Below are 15,296 nucleotides of genomic sequence, written 5' to 3'. Positions count from 1 at the left end.
CTGACAGCGCCTGCAGTGCTGAGCCGAGCTGCTAAAGGGAGGGGGGGCGACTGCAGCAGAGTTTGGGTGGTAGCAGATGAGCCACTCAAAATGGGGCACATGATCCCCATCTCTTCCCCTCCCCCTGCCAAAACCCGAGGATGGGACTTCTCCAGGAGCCTCCCGCACACCCGTCAGGGTGTAGAGAAACGGCGCTGCACCGGCAAACGCTTTTCCAACACACAAAACCTCTGCCATCTGCTCCGAAAATCACAGCTCATTTTACTCGGCTGAATAAATCCAGGCATTCCTTCTGCACCGGGAGAGGAAAGGGCCTTTACCTCTGCGCTAGGTGGCTATTAACGCGCAGTGAAATTATAGCAGTGCAGCACCAAATGTAATTGCCGTAGATCAATCAGAGCGGATCCAGCAGTTGAGCTGCTGGAAGTGCACGCTCTGTGAATAGCCGTGCGTCTCTACAGTGCCCTCCACCACAGTCACCCGAAAGGGGCAGCAGCGTTGGCACCGGCTGCAATTAGCAATCCTACAGATGAAAAATAAACAGTCCATCAGCGTAACTCAACGAGGTGCTAGAAAATACAGTCATCCTTTCTGTCTGCAGCGATACGAATAGCCCGACTCCCACAGATAGATAATTCTAATTTAAAATACGCTGTGAAAAATGCACTCTTTTTATTACATGCTTTCAACAATTCCCTGTTTCCGAACAGAGTTATCTGCACTTACTGACTGCAGAACTCAGTCGAGTGTAGACAAGTACACAGGTGTGTGTGTGTGTAGGGGGTTGGTTTAGTGGGTATTATCCCAGCACCCCTGGAATCCCTCCTTCCCCTTATAAGTGTGCACCTGCCATCACCAAGGACCATTGAACAGGGTTGGGCTGGAAGAATACAGTGAGCACCGAACCATACTGGGGAGAGCATTAGCAGAGTCCTGGTGCACGCCTCCAGTGATCACAGGCATTCAGCCAAGGACACCAAGACCCATGTGCTAATGCACCTCCTGATGTGGCTGACTCCTATGATGCACACACATGGCTCCATCTGCTCTTGATTTCATTGTTTAACATCTCCCCCTGCGACGTGCTACAAGTTGCACCTGATGGCAAGAAGAGTGACAGAAAGGCTATAAAACGGCATTACACAGAAGCTTGCAATAGCTGGTGACTGGGGCAGGACCCATTCTTGGCTATGAAGTGTTTTTTCAGCTAAAGTTCATGGCTATCAAAGCTGTGTTGAAGATGCGCTGAAATGCAGAGGACCTCACTTGGCTGCTGCACATCATCCTAAGCAGCCTACCAGCAAAGCTGGAGAGATCTCAGGCTGCAGCAGGATGTGAAAGGTACTCATTCAATATAGACTTCAACCAGCCTGCAAAGGGGGTTAAGGGGATACTTCACAGCCTTGCCCCATTCACTAGGCTGCCAACGTACCCACAGCTTCTCTCCCACAGTTTAGATCCTGGAGTGCCCTTGCAGTGGGAAGCACTGAAGCTATATGTCAGCTCTGAAAATAGATGAAAATTCATCCAAACTGTAATCCTGGCAGTTCACTCCCCTTTCTCCCGTGTGGCAGGATGTTTGGGGCAAGCTACCAAATACTGAAAGATGCCAGCTTCAGCAACAACAAAAGAGGAATGGGAAATATATAAATAAATAACCCTCATCCTAGCTACTATTTCAACTCCGAATGGCAAGCAGCATCAGGCACAGCACCTGTGAGGAGGTGACATTGCCTCCCTTTGTTGAGAAGTCACCCCAGATCTTTTAGGAACCAGTCCCAATCCATCCGTGGAAGTACTTAAGGCCAGGTTTGGATGGGGCCCTGGGCAGCCTGATCTGTGGTTGGCAGCCCTGCCCATGGTGGTGTTTTGGAACTGGGTAGCCTTTAAGGTCCCTTTCAACTCAAGCCATTCTGTGATTCCAACAGGGCATGCATCTTGCTTCCCCTCTTTTGGACTATTTTGTGCAGAAAGAAAAATCACAAAATCACAGCCACTGCATAATCACAGTCTCTAAGAAATGGGAAACCATGGCAATGGTTTGCTGCCGTTTGTGCTGATTGGTAGGCATGCATAGGGATAACTGTCCATTTAAGCTTCATGGAAGTCAGCAGGAGCTAGGTGTTTAAACAGGGTGAAAATTTTATAAACTCTGTCACATAGTACTTCTCCAAGTATTTTTTGGAATGAAGCAGTTAACCTGCAGCACATGCTTTCACTGTACATACACAAAATTCCACCAGGCAGCACAAAACTTGAGACATTTGTGAAACATCACAGCAGATTATAATACTTCTTCAGTGTGAGGACACTTTGTAACTACATTCACTCAGTTTCACTTAGAAATCAAGAAAACATTAGTGGGCTTTCAAAACCAGAATCAGATTGCAGGTATATGATGTCGGAGAAACATACAGGAATTCATGCAGTTCTGCAGCCACAGGAGACTCCTGTAATAGAAGGCATGCAGTGTTTCTTAATAAAAGCTTGCATGACTGGTTGCACATTTCTTCTTCCTCTAGTCATTTTTCAGTGAAAGAAAACTACTGTGCGGTCTCTGGTGTTTTGGAGTTATGCAATGATTCAGATTAAGGCACTGCAGTATAATAACCTAACTGTTGATGTATTTTATCATTATCTTCTGCAAAAGAGATCAGCCTTAGCAGTTTGTTTTAAAGCTTTTTTTCCCCCCTCCGTTTTTATGTCCTACGTGTTACAAACAAATTAATCATGCGTAATTTGCAGATGGACTTAAAAATACTGCACTTCTATTTAAAACAGCTCTCTACAAAATGTAAATATAGCTAAATCACTCTAGTTCTCAGACACTTCTGAGGGAGAGCTGAAATATTTATTCCAGTGACAACACCACAAGTAAAGGAAAATTAACCAAGCAATTTGTGTACAACTTGAATAGTATTTCAGATTTGACAAAGAAAAAATGAAGCTTTATACTTTTCCCACTGAAGTCTGTGAGAATTTTGCAATGGACTTCATTAGGATTAAGATCATGTACCTAAATCTAAGACTCTGTCTTTGGAGGAAGATCAATGAACAACCCTTTAAAAATATAATCTGTTGCTAGAGGGGCTGAGGAAGATATTTTTTTCCCCACTAAAAGGAACGCATCGTTTCTTTGTGTTTGACATTTCAAATCCCCTCTTAGTTTCTTTTAGAAATCTCAAAATGTTTGATGTACCATATCTATATATCTTGAAAAGGATATTCCAGTATAAAGTTCCTCACCACATACACCACAAAAAAAAAAAAAAGTGTCTTCTGATCCCTTCCAAGACCAGAAACTGCAATTCTTTCTCAGCTGTGACTTGCAGAGGAAAATGAACAGGAATTTGAACTGTAGCCTTGAGCTACCATTGGTGTAAATGGGTACTCCTGTACAAGCTTTTTGCTTCCTTTATGCTTATAGGCAGGAGGACTGAGGGCTTTCAGGTCACTGTCGGAGGGACAGTGGACTGCTTTATGAATTAAATGGTGGCTGGCAGCTTGCGAAGGATGCTCAACAGTAAGTCACAGGCCATACAGAGGGCTCACCTGGTATTATCACTCAGACACACTGCCAACAACATTTAAAGAAGTTTGACGGGTTAAATAATTCAGTCAGGGGGTTGTTCTCAGTTGTTCTGGGTGAAGGCACATCTCTGATGTAGGAACTAAGCATCATGTTGTTTTTTTTTCTTTATAATGTATATATGCAGTATGCATGTTTGAGTAGAGGGGCAGGATGTACAGTGGCGAGTGAATGAAAGCAATAAGAAGAGAAAATCAGCTGGTGAATGCCGTGAGCTGTAGTGTTTGAATGGAGCAGCAAGAAACTTGTGAGAAAAGAGAAGTCCTAGGCAGGGAATGCAGCAAGCTAGTTATCTTGTGATCTGTGACTTATCGTGGGCAATGTGCACTACTTACTTAGATTAGATGTACTGTAGGGGAGTAATCAAGCTGAGGAAATTCCAAGATCTTTCACTATGATTTATGAGCTTTAATAATCTGATGGTTCAGGGTCACCTAAGAGCCCAGGAACTGCTTGGATCACAAGTATGAGTGGCTCTAAGGAAGCTTAGGACAAACATCTCCAGGGAGTACTTACAGTCATCAGCATAGGAGCCATAACTATCAGAACTCTTCCAGCACAAAGCAATTTCCCTTCAAGATTTCACCAAGAAAAGTCATTACTGCAGCCCTTTCTCTAAAGCAAAGCACGAGAGTATAGATTTTCTCCCAGCATCTAGAGAGCAGACAAACTTTGGTGACAATTTTCAGCTACCACAATCACATACAAGTAGTTTAGGCTTCCAAAAGTACATGGCCTCTCTCTCTGCTAAACCATCACTAAAACTAAGTCATCTGTCCTTAAGTATCCTGGCAGAAAGGAAGCCAGGAGACCAAAGGGGTTCCTGGCTGAACAGTGGATCTAGGAAATTACAGAGAGAGGAAAAAAGCAATTTTAAGAGAGGAATCCTCATTTACCTTCTAGAAATTCTGCCACAACAATATTAAGAATAGCAGCAAAGCATGGTTTTAGGACTATAGGCTTATTTTATCACTCAGAAGTAATGCCAAATATGTTTTAGAGATGATCATACGAGCTGTAAGTAGTCAGAGAACAATCATACAGAGGTATTTTGTGAAGTGTTTTTTTCAGCTATTTCACATTGTCAGTCTTGGTAATGTTCACCAGTTCTTTGTTCTGCGTTTTGATCAGGGCAAATAGATGTAACCCAATGTACTGCCCATTAAACAGGCAGTGCCACTGTGTAGATCAGGTATGATAGGAAAACCTGGAGACTGAAACTGGTGAATTATCTGGAGGTGAAGAAAACATGAACTGTTGTGCCAAACAGTTCCTGTAACCCGGAGGACTCAATTTCTCTCTTTAAAATCCCTCTGAACACGTTGCCCTCTTAACTTCTGCTTCTAGAAACATCTAATATTCTCTGAAATGCATGTTTTGAATGGCACATCTTCAGAAAAGGCTCCCACTAGACCTAGACCTACCTTGCAGATATTTTGACACGTAATTTAGTAATACACCAGTAGGTTGATATTCTTCAATTTTTTTCTTTTTTTGTTTGTTTTTTTAAGAATCCTGTTTAATATCTCCCATGAGAACTTCTAGCAAGGATCCCAGCTTTGACATCTTTGTAAGTTGGGTGTGTTGTTTTTGTGCAGCCCACCCTGCATTACCGCAGTATGCTCTCAGGCTCACATTTGTCAGAAAGCTACATTACCAGCTTCTAACGAACAGAATATATTCATACATTAATCCTGGGACTGCACCAGCTATTGTACAGAGCAAATCAACTGGGGACCTCCCAGTCACTGGCTTTGACGTCTGTCCAGCTGCTCCCACCTCAGCAGCTGCAAGCCTGGATTGCTGACTCAGGACCATACACAAAGTGAAGGAGTCCAGCACATCTCGTTGAAGAGGTTTGGAAATCGTTGCTGTTTTAGGATCCTCACTTTGCAGTATGCTTTTAGAAGAAGGTTTGGCTTATGTAAAGTTACTCTCAAGTTGGTAGAAATAATATTTGAGTATAAAGAGGTAAAAATAGCATGATGACTTCAAGATGTGGCTGCTGGTACCATGAATAGTCACATCTTAAAACACTACTGTAGCAGTATTAATTGAAAGAGAAAACTACAAAAAATACAACATACCTAAACAAGGAGGAACCTGCCATGGCACAAACAAACAAATTCTCCAGATCTGTCCTCTACACAGAGATTTATGATATGGAAATCCTCAGAATGTAAGGAAAAGAAAGTCAGTTCTCATTCTTTAAAATTATGACCATCTTTCTTTACCCACCCTCACACAGCTTGATTAACCTGCTCAGGAAAAGCAGCAGCAAACAACAGGCAGCAAAGTTCAAACAGCGGTCACGATTTTGGCACAAGAGGAGATGAGGAGACCCTCAGCAACAGAGGGAGTGAGGAGTGTAACGTATTTCTCTGACAGAGAGGTTTCCATCACAATCCACATGACGAAAAGTAGTTGCTCTCTTCAAGGCCACGTCATGCTTTATGTGCAAAACAGTGTGCAGATGTGCCAAACAGAAGCAACTTGAAGTTTAAAAAATGAGAAGCAAATAGAAAAGCGTAGGCTCTTTGTTTAAATCACGCTTGCCCAAACCAGCACTTTACAGACTACTGGAGGCAATGTAGGACTGCCTCTTTTTTTATACCTCACGTACCAACAGCACATTAATCTTCTTTGTACTTAGTAAAAATGACCAAGAAAGGCACAGATGTAACCATAATGCTCATAGTCAGCATGACTCTGCTTAGGACATTCATATCCAAAGCCTCCAACAGAGGCAGTAGCCCTATAGCAAACAGGGAAGAATTAGGAACGGGAAGAATTCCTGCTATGTGTCATTTTAACAACCTCTCTAGGTCTGTCAGTTGCGATAAAACTAGCAAAAATGGGGCCTTCGTCATCTGATTTGGAGCTCTGAGTGTTTTCAAGGACCTCTGGGTTACAATCCCACTGAGGAGTTTCTGAAATCCATGTGATAAAGCATGGGAGTTGCTATGTTCACCGGCCTCTTCGTGGGCTCTTAGCTCCCCAGGCTGAGTGCTGTAACAGCCTTAGAATGTGCCCCGTACCTGTGAGCAGAGCACGTTGCTTTCTAGAACACCTTCACCTCTCCAGCTTCACCTACCCCAGCTTCACAGGGCCAGTGCTCCAAGCACTCCGAGCAGAATACGAGTTTGGCTGCCATCAATTTAGCAATTTGCAATGTTTCTCTCAAACGCTCTGAACCAACTTTTACACAGGTTCATCTGCTGCCGAAAACACACACTAAGGAATGTATTGCTGCTTAGGTAAATATTAGGTCCGTTCGTCACAAAGTGAGTAGAGGCACACGAAACACTGGCACAGACTGAATGCTAGAGAGACACTTAAGCTTTCAGTACTTTGAGGTCTTGCACTGGAGTTTTAAGCATAGTTATTTCTCAGTCATTGGTCTGAAATACAGTTCCCCTAGATTTTCTCTGGCTGCCTTCTTCTTGCTGTATCTTGCCTTATCCTCTAGACATATTTAAATTTTCCTTTGTTTGGAATCTACATTATTTCACGCCCTGAAATTATAGCCTTTGCAGTGTGCAATACTGTAGAAAGTCCCTTCATTGAAAGAGCAGAACATGGTACTATTTTAGAATCATATAATTTCCAGCATAATTGTTAAATCATTTTCTTCCTTTCTTCCCTCCCCCTTTTTTTTTTTTCCTCCAAAGGGAAAGAAAGATTCAAAGTGCACATCCAGAGGGAAGGAACGAGACAGACAGAAAACTTAACAACTTTGTAATACCATGCTACATTGCACCTCACATTTCTTGCAACAACCACCCTGCATCAGTGACAGGACTCCCTGTCTATTGCTTCAGTCACTCAGCGCTGGATTCCATCCTTTGCAAGGTACTATTGGTTCACAAATGCAACCTTCCTTGTGTGTTTGTGACATTGTGTTCCCAAATATCACATCATAAAAATGTTAAAATAAAGCTGTTCATAACATTTTCCTGTGCGCCATCTGGGCCTTGCAAGAAAGCTGACATTAGCTGTCAAACTAAAGATAACCACATTTTCTCTCTTTTGTATCGTTAATGTTTGTCATTGCAAATTTCACTTTAATGCTCCGATTACATTATGACATTCTTACAAACTGAATGGCACTAATGACTTTCATTATTATTTACACACTTCCTTAATTATAAGGCTCTCCCTCTCATTCACAACATGTTCTCCCTCATAACACTCCGATATAAAGCTAATGAATTTTAAACTTTCTATTACATAAAAGCTCGTGATTAATTACCCAGCTTCCTGGTCTCTTTATGAGGCACAATCCAGGCCTCTCCTGTGGTGTTGTAGCAAAGGGGAGTAAGTATGCAACTTTTATTCCCTCCTCGGTGAAAGCAAATAGAGAGACAAATAGAGTAGCTTTCTCTTTAAATCAATTTAACTGAAAACAAATATACATCAAACCATTCCTCAGGAGAAATCTAAATCTCTCTATATTAGCGACATGTAGTAAACAGGATAATAATGCCTATTATTATCATCTTTAACTTTTCATGACAACAGTTTCTTAATCTGGTTCAAGTAAGTGAGACAGTAGAAGTAAAAACACGTGGCTTTCACATAAGACATCTGACGGTTATACGCTGTATCGCCAAGATCAACTATTTATGTGTTTTTAATTATTTAAAATATTGGACTCCTTCACTGATAAAAAAGACAAGACAAAAGCCCAAGGTTGCTCCACACCAAATGAAGGGCAGTTGTGACAAATATAAATTACTGCACTTTACACTGACAAAGGTAATAGAATAAACCAGAGCCTAGAAGACTTTGAAAGACACTGGGGGGGCACCGAGCAGCCCAGCAATGAAATTCAGAGCTCAGTACTTAGACCGCAGCCTGTACCAGTGCCTGCACAAGCTGCACGTGTCTCAGTGCCTGTACTGCCAACAGCAATTGGATTCTTGCAGACAAATTTAAATTTGCTGTCAGCCAAGGGGAAAAAAATGGGTTAATTAAAGTATAGCTATTCCCATCCCATTTGCTTGCTGGAAACTTGACCTTAAGATTATCGAGTACCTGTGCATATGAAAAAGTTATTTCCTGCCAACCCAAGGGGAGTTTCCTTTATGCCTCTCTCCTGTTAGTAAAGAAGAGAGCCAATATCTATGCAAATATACACATAATTCGAATATGAGTATAGTCTCAGTTGGGACTAAAGCACATCCTGTCCTGTCCTGACTGAATCAATGCCTGGCTACGTATAAATGGCACACTCACTGACACCCAGCAAGGGGACACTTAGTAATGAGGAAGATTGACTTGCCAAAGCCGTTTACTTATGTATTACTTTTATATTAATTCCTACCTCTGATGTAACAGAGAAAGAAGAAAGAAAATTGGGTTTGTTGTGAAAAAAAGCTCCTTGAGCTTCTTTTTTTTTTTAATACTGTAAATTTCTAATCACTTGCCAGTATCACGGAAAAATCTAGGAGCAAATTAAAATAAATAATTCCCTGAAGGTTCAGTATAATGGAGTGGCCTTTGCGAGGTGACACCCTACCTTGGTCTGCTTTCAAACACCTCATGGCAACTATGCGGTCCTACAGAGCAAACTTAAAAAGAAAGTTTCCGAGGGCCTAATTCATGGCTCAAAGAGTAGACTGTATGATAATCCTGCTATCTTCAGTTAACATCACATTCCAAGGCTGCTACTTATCAGAATTTGAGTTATGTAAATTCTGAAACTCTCTAATATCAGAGGATGTCTTGCAGTTTAAAACAATAACAACAACCACCATCGCCTTAAAGGAATGAGAAATCCATCCTTCCATTCTCTTTAATACTATCTTGTCTTTTACATTCAGACATGTGTGACATTTTGGGCAGAGCCTATTAGGCTTTCACAAGGGGCCTGATTATATTGATCATATTTCTGTGCCCATCAAGAAATGTCAGAACAATTGAGAGTCAACTGAATGCACGTACACAAAAAAAACCTTTGAATAGGGTAAGAAAAGCCTAAGATGCTCTTGAAAGATTGGTTCGTGACCTTAATTTCTGTTTTACTTGTTGATAGTTTACATGGTAGATGATCTTCCTTGAAATACAATTGGATAATGAACCTCAGTGAACATCTCTCCATGTAAGATAGTTTTTCTCTTAGACACATTCCTCTGGAATGCATTTGCCAGTATTATCTAGAAATAATTGTACTCTAAAGAAAATGATGGAGTCCTTGGACTGCTTGATGTACTTCACTGTTAACAGCACTTGAAAGAAGAAATGAGACATCACAGAGCAAGATACAAACATAATAAACCAGCTGAGCCAATCCTCGTACAAAGATATAAAGACCACTAGAGAAGGGTTGATAATTATGTCAGAAGAGTTAAAATTAGTTGCAGCTTTACAAGTAGTATAAGGGTTTGAGGTTACAATCCTAATGCTTACTTCTAAGGCAGAGCAAGCTTACAGGCCATATAGTATGACAGGTAAAACACAAGTGTACCTTACATGGCATTAACCTTATACTACATAGTTATCCACAGTAATTTTGTTTATTGTAACTGTTATGCTTGGAAATTCTGTTTAAGACAGTTAAATATGCTTCCATCACAACATTCTCTTGAAAAGGAATTAGATGCAGATCTTCTGAGATTCCTTATGAAGAAGAAGAGGGTTATTAAACAGTTTGAAAGTGAGATAGGCATGATGGGCAGGAGCCTTGTTACATATCTGTGACTCTACAGGGGAGCTTGTGATATACTGATTTGATGGTCATGTGAAGCGTGGAACTTCCTTTTGTCTCATCTCTTCTCTGATTGTTCTGAGAGCTTCATAGCTCACCTGTAAATGACAGAGAGAGAAATGCTATATACTCACAGGGACATGGCGGAGAGAAAGGTGAGATGCCACTACAAGAAGTAATTAGTGGCAGTGAGGAGTAATCTGCTGCAGCTTGCTCTTGCAATTGATTTTGTTGTTACATGCTATGAGATCTCCACAGCTCAAGAAAGATGAGCCATGCATCACCTGCGAAAGCTGCATGTGAAGCAACATCATTAAGCAAGAGTTACGCCTTGCCTTCAAATATCAAGGCTCTCATCCTGATTCTGCCTTTAATTTAGTGCATAACTTTGAGCAATTCGACCCATTTCCCGATGCCACTGATTATCCTTCACACCTGTTTCTTCTTTCTTTCCTGTGGCTATTGTAATTCTAGGTAAAGGACTATACATCACTGAAAGTTTACATAATGGCCGTCTGCAAAAATAAAGCATCCTACGTCCTCGTCTGAAAATAGCCTCATTGAAGACGACAAGGATTTTACATTGATCACAGCAGCAATCTCGGTTGCCAATAATATCATCTGTACGTATTCTTCTGAAATGTTTGGTATCGATCAACACAGTTTCTAAAAAGCACAAACAATAAATTATTCATTTTGATTTATAAAGCAGTTAGTATTTATCACAGACAGAGCGCTTCTACACAAATCAGAATACTTCAGGAAAAAAAAAGCCAAAAATAAACCAGATCAGATTTTCCCTGTATTATAACTGTAATTACTTTCCTATACACATAAACCAAAGTGGGAATCTCTTTCCTGAAATACCTATGAAAAGAGACAAGCCTCGCAGACCAAGAAAACCATTGAAACCCATTAAAGAAAGTGCCTTCAAGGAAAACATCTCACTAATAGCTTCCCTGCGCTAAAGGCAAAAGCGCCCCTGACTGTTTCTCATGCAAATCCATTGGACAAATGCTAGCAAATCTGTAGGAGTAAAATTACAATTACAATTTACAAATTAAAATTTTTGATGGAACTGCACATCACTCGAGGACCTAGATGAATTTGATTCTAGGCAAATCAAGATAGATACAGACATTTGGAAATAAGGCTCTTAGGTTATTATACCCTGCTACAAAGAGAAACGCACACTAAAGAGATGAATTTTGGAAGAAAATAATGTGTTGCATTATCTTAGCTGCAAACTCTTAGCTGTACAACTAATTTCTTCTTGTGTGAATAGTTCTTACTATTCGTACAATGCTTGCATTTTTCATGTCCTGCTTTTCTTCTCCCAAGAGCTGGCATTTTTTAAGATTGACAGCAGGAATGGGGCTGGTACCCAGCTTTGCATACTTGAACACTACAGCCAAAATCAGTGCACTTATTTCCAAAACAGCAGCAGGAGGGTCATAACATGGCCACTACAACCCCCTAAATAGCAGAGCTCTTTCCTTTTAACTTCTGTACTGTTACAGTTGGTGTTACAGCTGGAAGTATTATCGTGGTGAAAATAGACAGGAAACAGCATCACTTATATCCAAAGATCTAGGTTTGCAGGAAAGACTCCACAGAGGAGAGATCTCCAGCAAGAGACCCTTCCCCAGTGGCAGTCAGCCCTTAAATGGGGTCTAGGAGAGGTGCAGCCAGGCTCCACCCCTTGGGTAACACAGCTGAATCGCCTTCACCTGTGCTCCCATGGCTGACTCAGTGCTTGCTCAGGTGATCAATCAGTGGCTGAGACTCAACAGTTCCCATACATGTACCCAACAACTTTTTCTAAGGTGAGCATTTCTCCAGCATCCCCTGTAAGTTTTATGTCAGCTTCTGTGCTGTGTTTTGTTTTTGCTCCTCAGCAAACATGGTGGTAATTGGTAAATCCAGACATCCATTTGAGAAAATGAGCAGAATTAAGCAATGTTTCAATTCAAGTCTTCTCTGTGCCTGTAAGAAAGGTAGCCAACAGTTGCCATGTCCACATCTCTAGAAGATGTTCTTCTTAAAGAGAAAATCAGATTTTCCAGTGATGCTGGACTTCACTCACGAAGCATTAGGGCAGCATGCATTGTAGATCATCAAGACTCATGTTTTGTACTTTCTGCTTCTTCTCTATCACCATAAAGTTGTGCTTTACCTCTAAAAAAATTAGAAGCTCTATCAGACTCCATTTGCCCTTCCATTCCTCCATGTTCCCATCCTGTGCCCCATGCACCCCTCCTTTTACTTCTCCCTCTCTCCATATTCATGCCAGAGGATATACCACGAACGAGGTTCTCTAATCAATCGTCTGACTCATTGCCTTATGGTAGAATATTGCCATGGCTAATGACTAATATGACTGCAGGATTTCCAAATGTCATCTTATTGGATCTTACAGATTGCCTATTAACTATTTCTTAGCCTTACCAGGATTAGTAGAGTAGTAAAATAAAGCAATATGAGATTTAGCACAGTAAACTCATTTCTTAGCAGCTGATTTCTAATTATAGGTGTAGCCCAAAATAAGACAGAATAGGACATTATATTTCCTAACTGAAAAACAGTCTGTTTGCAAACAGCTTTTCTTTATGATACTCAAAATTTTCATCCACACAATGAATAGCAAAAAAATAGAGGATGAATCTAATTCTTGAGAGATGGCAATTGATATTTACATTCATACTGTGATTCACTAGAAAAGAAATGTGTGAAACTCCCAAGGCAAACAAATACTGTTAGATGCATTTTGTTTGTTGATTTTTGTTCATGCATACCAAACATTTTTTCTTCCACATTACAGTCTTTTGAGGAGAAAAGGAGTCGCACAGCACATTTTCTCTCTGCAACTCCTGCATCCCTGCAACTGAAGCTAATATTTTTCTTTTGAGTTAAATGCAGTTATTTGGTGATGGCGACTTAGATTGATGTGATGTGAAAACAACATACTTTGAATACTGAGACTTCTCCACACTGATAAGGAATTAATCCAAAAAGCAGTAACAGTGATCACAAGGAGCACTGCAGATGAATTTAAAATCTGACAATGCACAGACAATGCTGGGCTGAAATCCTAATAGTGTCTAAACACATCTAGCAGTGTTTAGACACATATTCTGTTTTTCTTTCCTTACCACACTCAACTGCATAGTATGGAACTGCAGACATTCTCACTCTTTTGCATTTTCCAATTCCTACACTGTCATGAACAAAGAACTTGCTAATCAGAGGATTTTGGTACTTCCTCTGGGCAATCAGCTGTTACATTCCTGCAGTTGGACCATTTCCGAAAACATAATTATATTCTACTAGTTCTCCTGAACATAACCAATTCCAACATTTCGCAGGTATCACTTTACAAATATATGTTGATACCTTCTTGATCAACTCATCACCTCTCCACTGAAGATGAAATGACATCAGTGTGAAACAAACACCCTCAGAGCATTAATGAAAGGGGTGAAGGGCTTTGGAGTGTCAGTTCTTTACTGCTGAGTGAATTAACAAGCTGCATTGTCTGCAGTGTAACAGAATAGAGCCTGTAGCTAGAGGAGACAGCGTCAAAATGGGAAGGGTACTGTAAAGATTAGTGTGTTAGAAAACTAATGAATAATGTCACACGACCTTAAACTTGCTAATCTCATTGAGACAGCTTGTTAGATCATCAGATTGCCCAGCTGAGAAACCTGCTTCCATTGCTGCTCTGCTTGTGGTGTCAAACCCAATTACCGTTTCTTCAGATGACTTTTCATTCATCAGAGATGGAAATGCAACTGGAAAAAAAAAAAAATCCAGGGAGCTGGATTTGTTTCCCTTTCACTAGCAGGGTTCACGCTGTACTTGGGTACCTCAAACAGAAGAAACACACAAGATAGGTGCTAGTGACACCCGCAGCTCTGTCCCTTCCCCACAGCCCTACAGGTTCTATCTTCTCTAGCACATAGCTTCCACCTCAGAAGCAATGAGGAGCTCCACCATATTAAAGATCATAATAAACAACACAGTAGAAACATTTCCACCTGAACCAGCAAGGATTTACTGGCAGCCCTCAACTCAGCCGCAACAGGGTCTGGCCTCCTTCCTTCTGCCAGTTTTTCTAGTTCATTCTGTATGTACGGGTTGGTTGGTTTTTTTTTTCAATGCTGGGGATGCAAATGTTACCACTGCTGACCCCATCCTGTTGTTTCATCTTGGCACAGTCTCATCAGCATGCCTTAACTCATGATACAGTAAAAGCCCCTTCATTACCAACATTTGCCCCAAAGCCAGCGCCTTCTAGAGGAAGGCAAAATTCTGGCAGGTGGGGTGAAATCAGAGCATTTCTGAATTCGTGCTGCTGATTTCACCTGAGCCTAATTTTTTACCAACCATCTTTACAGGAGCATTATACAACACCGGGTAAGGTTTAAAAATTGCTCATTTCATGGTATGTAATGAAAAACTTCTATCTTAGTTTCATGTGGTGCACCTAATAAACTGCTGTAGAAAACTGCTGAAATATTAGCGCTATTAAGTTGTCTCCATATTTAAGAGTAAACATTGCGGTAGTTTGTGGGTGGTTTTTTTTTTTTGACTCAAATGCAAAACTTTCCAGTTGTTGAGTTTGTAGTGACATTTTCAGTGCTCCTGAAGCTCTATGATATGAACCTGAGAATTTGAAGTAGTGACAATCAATACGATTTGAGAAATATTATATTGAAACGTACATTTCAGGCCCATCATCCTCACAGAGCTGACACTTGGCACATACTCAGTCATCATCTTATTTATCATTTTCCTACTGTGTGAAAGAACTCCTCATCTTGTTTTGGCTGTGGACTATCCAAGCTTACTATTAAACCCCTCACTTAATAAGATAAGCAGTTTCTAATGGGATTTAGAACTCTAGGTGCAATGCAGTCAACATCAAGCATTGGCATAAATCTCTTGCAGTAAAAGTCATGTTTCCTATCAGAAGGGGAGAAAGGGGTTGTTTGCTTG

At 40.9% G+C, this 15,296-nt stretch overlaps 1 protein-coding gene and 1 long non-coding RNA gene across 2 annotated transcripts in view; one reads left to right on the top strand and one right to left on the bottom strand.

Annotated features, from left to right (window-relative positions):
* ARPP21 (cAMP regulated phosphoprotein 21) overlaps positions 1–15,296 on the bottom strand; it is a 185,815-nt gene that overhangs the window by 131,367 nt on the left and 39,152 nt on the right. The window lies entirely within an intron of this gene.
* Positions 6,193–11,007, top strand: LOC109368315. The gene is made up of 3 exons (XR_002116243.2): positions 6,193–6,846; positions 7,261–7,441; positions 10,773–11,007. It is a non-coding gene; the product is annotated as an uncharacterized LOC109368315 (long non-coding RNA).

The sequence above is a fragment of the Meleagris gallopavo genome, chromosome 6 (genome assembly GCF_000146605.3).
Source record: "Meleagris gallopavo isolate NT-WF06-2002-E0010 breed Aviagen turkey brand Nicholas breeding stock chromosome 6, Turkey_5.1, whole genome shotgun sequence".
Taxonomy (NCBI): Eukaryota; Metazoa; Chordata; class Aves; order Galliformes; family Phasianidae; genus Meleagris; species Meleagris gallopavo.
Note: the sequence above shows the minus strand (reverse complement) of the source record. Positions and strands in the feature narration are given on the sequence as shown.